This window comes from Saccopteryx bilineata, chromosome 6 (genome assembly GCF_036850765.1).
Source record: "Saccopteryx bilineata isolate mSacBil1 chromosome 6, mSacBil1_pri_phased_curated, whole genome shotgun sequence".
Taxonomy (NCBI): Eukaryota; Metazoa; Chordata; class Mammalia; order Chiroptera; family Emballonuridae; genus Saccopteryx; species Saccopteryx bilineata.
This window is the reverse complement of record NC_089495.1, coordinates 60,951,251-60,958,946: the sequence shown is the minus strand read 5'-3', so window position 1 is coordinate 60,958,946 and position 7,696 is coordinate 60,951,251.

Sequence of the window (7,696 nt, the reverse complement as noted above, 5' to 3'; positions counted from 1 at the left end):
GGAAAAACAAAACCTTTCACTAAAACTGTGCAACAGAAGCCTGACTAGGTGGTGGCAGGGTTGATAGATTATTGACCTGGAATGCTGAAGACCCATATTAGAAACCTCAAGGTCACAGGCTTGAGTGCAGACTCACCAACTTGAGCATGGGGTCACCAGCTTGAGTGTGGGATTATAGATATGACCCCAAGGTCACTTACTTGAGCTCAAAGTCACTGGCTTGAGCAAGGAGTCACTGACTTGGGCACATATAAGAAAGCTATCAATGAACAAATAAGATGCTGCAACTATGAGTTGATGTTTTCTCATCTCTTTCCCTTTCTGTCTCTCTCTCTCTATCTTTATCTATTTATCTATCATCTATCATCTATCATCACTATCTCTATCACCCTCGCACATGCTAAAAAAAATGTTATCTAACAGAATGCCACCAGTCCCATAAGTAATACAAGTGGCATCAGAACACTAATGGCAAGAAAGTGGCATATATAAAATTCTAATGAGTAGTAACCATAAGAAGGAAGACAGGAGAGATTTCCCTGTTTCTTAAGAATCAGGTATCCTAAGAAACATTAACTATTTCACACACTGAATGGAGGGCTGTCACCTAGAAAGGAGGCCTCAAATGTTATTCTGTGAACTGCACATCAAAATGTGATTAAGAGAGGGCCACAGGGTATTAGAGGATTTAGGAAGATTCCTGAATCCACAGAGCTTTCTGAAATTTTCTAAAGAAAAGAAAAGAAATGAAAAGAAAAAAAAAAAACAAGAAAGAATACAAAAAGGGAAACTCCCAGATACTAGAAAATTCAGATCAGTGCAGGTAATTTGAGGGTAAAGGAACAAGAGGAGAAAGAGAGTAATCAAAAATACAAAGTATGATATTAGAGTATATTATTTTGTGAGAACACGAATAGAAAGAACACTACAGATATGAAGCTTGAAAATTTATCTTGCTTTATTTTGGACCCTGAGAGAAAACTTCTTCTAAAAGTACAGGAAAAGCCCTGACCAGGTGGTGGCGCAGAGGATAGAGCGTCGGACTGGGATGCCGAGGACCCAGGTTCGAGACCCCTGAGGTCGCCAACTTGAGCGCGGACACATCTGGCTTGAGCAAAAAGCTCACCAGCTTGGACCTAAGGTCACTAGTTTGAGCAAGGGGTTACTTGGTCTGCTGAAAGCCTGCGGTCAAGGCACGTATGAGAAAGCAATCAATGAACAACTAAGGTGTCACAACGAAAAACTGATGATTGATGCTTCTCATCTCTCTCCGTTCCTGTCTGTCTGTCCCTGTCTATCCCTCTCTCTGACTCTCTCTCTCTCTCTGTCCCTGTAAAAAAATAAATAAATAAATAAATAAAATAAAAAGTACAGGAAAAGTTCTGTTTATTTAAACTTAAAAATAGAAAAGATTACTAAACTTAATTCAATGGTATTTATAAAGTGAAACAATCTAAATGCCATCCTTGAAGAAACTGAAGACAACCAGATGTGTATGGCAGCAGACTAGAGGGCAAACTGCAAAATAAGCTACATAATATTAAAAAAAATTATATAGGCTTGAAAAAATATAAATCGGAATTAGTGGCACTTAGAAATAAGATATATGGCCAATAAGAGGAAGTTAAAATGTAGTATGTTTCCTCAAGAATAATCGAACTAGACTAGAAGTAACACAAAAACACACTATCTTAAAAAAGTATTTGTTAAAAAAAAGTATTTGTTATGGTTTGAATTGTGTTCTCTCAAAATTCAAACATTGATGCCCTAGCCCCAATGTGACTGTATTTAAAGATAGAAAATTTAAGAAGGTATTTAAGGTTAAGCCATAATAAAAGTCATAAAGGTAGAGCCTTAATCCAATGGAACTGGTGACTTTATAAGAAGAAAAAAATCCACTAGGAGCACAGATACTCCGAGAACAGGCCATACTGTGAAGATACAATTAGAAAGTTACCATCTGCAAGCCAAAGAGAGAGGCCTCAGAAGAAATCAACTCTGGGAAGACCTTCATCTTGCACTTTCAGCTGCCAGAACTGTGAGAAAATGAATTTCTGTTGTTTATACTACCAAGAGTGTGGTATTTTGTTATGGAAGTTTGAGCAGACTAATATAATGTTTGAAGAAAAATATATAATGTAAAGAAAAATATTTTTAATTCCAAGAAAAAATTTTAGAAAGATATGAGTTTTTGAGGAAATATTTTAAATATAGAAGACAAGCGGAAAAGAATTATTCTATAGATGGTAGCAATTCCCAAAGAAGACAATCAGAACAATGAAAGAAAACTACTAAAAATTGTAACCCCCAAAAATTAATGAAAAAAATGTATAACAACTATTTTAAAAGGTCACTATTTATAAAAACTACTGGACTATATATAATATATTTTAAAAAGGAACAAAATAAATAAATTATTTGGCCACACAGGCAAAAAGTTCACTTTTGAGGGATAGAAAATGAGAATAGTATCAGGCACTTTGATGGCAACATGTCATATTAAGATAAAAAATAAATGAAATAAATGTAAAAGAAAATGTAAACCAGGTATATTATGTGTAATCAAATAGACCTTCAAATATAATGTTAACAGAATAGCCTTTAGGGTAACAAAAGAAACTCACAGAACTATTGTATGATTGAAGAAGCTTTAGCAAAAGAACTGGAGAAAGACTATTATAAATATTTTGAATCAGACAAGAATGATGATTGAAGAATATGCAATTGACTCATGTTCTGACACTGTAGCTTTGAAGTAACTATTTAAACATGTGAAGAGTTGGGAGGAAATGAGAACATATGGAGTTTTGAATAAATATACTGATTGCTTTAAGCAAGGGTTGATTAAACATGGGATAAATCCAGATTACCACCTATTTTTGTAAATAAAATTTTTTAATTGAATCGTTTGAGGTGATACTGATTAACAAAATTTTACAGATTTCAGGTACACAATTCTATAACACATCATCTTCTATATACTCTATTGTGTGTTCACACTCCAAATCAAGTAACTGTCCATCACCATTTATCCTCCGTCCACTTCCTTAACCCTCCACAATCGCCACACTTTTTTCTGCATCCATGAGTTGTTTCTCTACTCTGTCCTTTTGTCCTTCAACTTCTCCACCCCCCAAGCTAAGCCTAACCCCTCCCGACACCTGTCAGCCTGCTCTCTATCTATGAGTCTATCTTTATTTTGCATGTTAGTTCATTTTTGCTCATTAGATTCCACATGTAAGTAAAATCACACGATACTTGTCTTTCTCTAACTGGCTTATTTCACATAGCGTAATGTTCTCCAGATTCATCTATACTGTCACAAAAGAAATATTTCCTTCATTTTAATGACTAAATAGTATTCATTGTGTAATTGTGTCAGAGCTTTTCTATTCACTCATCTACTGATGGGCACCTAGGCTACTTCTAAATCATGGCTACTGTAAATAATGTTGCAGTGAACATAGGGGTGCACAAATATTATTTCAAACTAGTGCTTTGGATTTCTTCAGATAAATTCCTAGAAGTGGAATTTTTGGGTCATAAGGCAGTTCAGTTTATTGGAACACAGCTATATTAATTGTTTATATGTTGTATAGACATGCCATGCTACAAAGAGAGATTTGAGCAAGTGTGATAGATTGTATGGCCCACAAAGGCTAACATAAAATATTTTTAAAGTGGATATTTACAAAAAAAATTGTGGATCCTACTTTTAGAGGTATTAGTTGATAATGTATATATGTCAGTGTGCATATGTGTGTGTATGTGCGTGTGTTTAGTACTTAATACTCTTTGATAAATTCCCTTTCCGATTATACATACAAAACTATTTTGCTTGTATCCGAGATCCCAAACTGATAAATCCTTTGTCCAGTATACCATATACCTGGAAGAGTAATTAAGTGATCAGTTTAAAGTCAAGGATATTCTATCCTATATATTTCTGATCAGAGTGAAAGTAATTATAAATACAGTAATATTTACTGTCAAGCAACCAACTTCATATATCCACTGGAATTATAATTAGAATTCAAACGGCACAGTGGAAAGAAATTGCAATAGAGTGTACAAAATCCCCAAAGGCAAGTTATCCATTAATTATGTAAATAGAAACACAGAACAAATGCCATGGAATTAGCATCAGTCCTAAACCTTAAATGATAAAGTCTCTGATATCTTTTTCAAATAAAAATATTTTGCATAAAAAATTTGTTACAATAACATTAAACTACAAATGATAATTTTATGTAATAGGACTCGAATTAAAACTAACAAAATTATCTAACTAATATAATCTTATATAAGTTAGTTGTCTGAGAGTGGCTTTCTCAAAAATAGACTCTTGGGAGTAAGGTTTGCAAGCAGGTAATTTTTTGAAGCATGAAGGACCTAGAATTCTTCAGAGGTAGGACTTGGACTACAATGCGGTCACTAGCAGAGGCACCAGCCAGTTAATCCTCATGGGATGCTCTGGAACTGGTATTGCCCTTCAGAATTGTCCTGCCATTGGGCAAAGCATCCATTCTTTAAATGTGCACTGTCCAAGGCCATAGGGTAAACTTGCATAAGGAGACTCTCTTTAGCCAAAGGCAATTCCTAGAAATCATCTCAGCTGAGCTATACACTGGCATTGCTCCCAGCAGCTGGAGGAAGTGCTTTAGTCGTCGGGCGTGGATCTTAATAGCACACTGCATGCAACATGCTTTATAATCCCCTTCTCTTACTGCTTTACTCTGTATCTCTTACATAAGCCTGAGAGGAGCTCTTTCAGAAATCTTGCTGTCTTCTCTTGGAAAACTTACATCAGGACAGTCAGTATAATCAAACCCGAGGCTGCAACTTCGTTGCCTCTTATTTTACTCATTACAGATTTCCATCACCCAATGGGGATACCCAGAATCCTCAACCTTGGTGGATCTGGGCCCCTGATAACTCTGATCTTTTTAGACTTTGAAGGATACACTTGCTAATTTATCATCAAAATTGAATACAGTAATGCCAAGAATGCTGTAAATCACCTAAATGCCAAAGATGGTAAAATCTATCATCAGAAAAGATAGCATCACTCACCACAACATAAATAAAACTAAATTAATGATTCTGTGATGCAGGTTGACATTACACGAACAATTGTTTTAGCTTTATTTTTTCTCCAGAAGCAATTACCTACATACCAGTTATACACTTACATGAATATTCCACTTGGACATAGTCTTTCAGTAATGCATCCCTTTTGATTAAACCACAGTATATCATAAATGTTTAATTATATTAAGTTCCAATTTCATTTCTTTATTTTTTCAATATTCCTTTTAATATTGCTCATTTAAAATTATATAATTAAGTATATATATAGATAAAAAGCACTTTAAGTGACTGATCTTAGCAATTAAATATGAATTACAATAGTCTTGATGTAATGATAAAATTGCCCTCATTTGTGTTGTAAGGTAGTTGAACTCATCTATTCTCTTTTTCTCTTGAGCCCTTTATCTATATTTTTTTATTGCTCATTTCTCTTCCTTTCATTCTTGCCCTTTAGTCCTTATTCAAGATCCCTTTTAATTTCTTCCTTTTCAGTCAAGAAACCTTTCTTATTTGGTCAAGGCTAAATTTAGGAGAAAAGTTGTCTGATTAAGTAAATTGACTCCAACTGTAACCCACTAACTACTATTTGCATTGTATACACTCATATTTCTTAAATAAAAATGTACTTTCTTCTAAATAGTAACTTTCTATACTGAATAACAACAACAACAACAACAAAAAACCTAAAACTTTCTCACCATAAAATGAGTTGAGACATCTGTAGATACTTTTTCCCACTTCCTTGCTAATGGAACCACACAGCAAATATGGCCCTTCATTGTATGACTTATGATTGAGCTAAGTCTTTAAATTAGAACAAAGTATGTGAACCAGTACTACTAATGAGATACAAAAGAGACCTACTTTTATCAGGTCAGGCAAATCATCAAGGGTTCTGAGTGCCCTATCCATTCTTGCTGGGTGCACAAAAATACAAGTCTGATTTCTCTTTACCTGGGCTATTTTTAAGATTGCTTATTGCAGGGATCATTCTTGAGTGTTGAGGTAATGTATTCTCTTGTGATAAAGAGCAGACTTGATTATTGTTCTCCTAGTGTATAAAAGAACAACTTTTCAGTTTTCACGCAAACACAGAGCATGCGTAGCATTCACCAGGGCCCACAATGCGTCATCCCATAGAACCTGGATCTAGGGAATCAATGCAAATTCTGATGCTTCTGTACTTGTTATGCCATGAATTAAAAAGACCTATGTCTCTAACTCAGAAATCTTGTGTCTTCTGCCAAAACTGTCAAGACTGACCTTTCTGACAATTTATTATACCTTACTTACAAGTTAATAAGTTAGTCTGTTATCTTTCATGAATATTGACTGAACACACTGAAGATATTTACTTTCTAATAAGAGAGAGGCATGTGAAAAGGTATGTTTTATCCCCAGCCTTCTTTCTATAGTAGACATCTTGTTAATCTTAAATTCATTATAAATATCAAAGGAGTTAAGAAAAGGGGATGATAATGAAGAATGGGGGAATGGGAAGGAGAACTATGGAAAAAACTCATGCGAGTTCAAATGAATTAAACTTGTGTAAAAATAAAAGTGTAACTGTCAACAGACAGGGGAATGACATGGTTCACTAAAGTTGTTATGCATATGCAAGCTATCCTTATTTATTGGACATTTTAAAACCATCATTACTTTACATCTGTGCCACATTAAAAAACATCTGAGAATTACTTAGTGCTCACATTTTTAAGAAGGGACAGTGATATTTGTTGTAGGATCTTTAGAAACATCCTCTTCCAAAGTTTAACATTTGAACCTTCATTTATTTTTATATTTCCTACATTAACACAGTTTTACTGCAATTAATAACTAAGCTGAGTAATGGTAGGTCACCTAGAAACAAGTCCGGAGACAGTGAATGAATTTTTATTCCATACCTCAAGGCTCGGTCCCTAGCTAACCTCCCTATCACTTGCTGTAGCACGTTGCTTATTGGACTTAGTTTTTTTTTCTCATGTATACAAGAAACTATAAGTTCCAAACCTTATGCCTCATACAAGTATATCTAAAGAAAGAAGACAAAGAAAAAGGCATCAAAAGCAAACTTGCCTTTGAATCTGGCTTTTTGAAAATCAAGAACGGCATATTTTCACAGAGTCCTAAAAATGCTACCTCTTACACTCTTAAAAGTGAAGGCTCAGAAAGTGGATATTTGCAAAAAGAAAATAAAGTTTTCTTTCATATTTTGGTCACAATTATTCTCTGTCAAGGATTGTATCTCTTTTCTTAAAGAGGACTAAATGAAATGAAATTTTTTAAAACTAAAATTTATTGAGATATAATTACATACAATAAATTGACCATTTACAAATGTACAATTCTGAATAATCAACACAGTAATCAAGATAATAAAACTCCTTCCAAACTCATCTCCAATCACTGATCATATTTTTATTTCCTAAAGTTTTGCTTTTTCAATAATTTCAGATAGATTGTATTACAAAGTATATAGATATTTGTCTTTCATTTAGCTTTTGTTAACACTTTGGGGGTTCATCCAATAGTTTGTTTGCTGAGTAGAATTGTATTACATCGATTTTACATAATCTGATTATTTATTTCCCATTTCATAGACCTT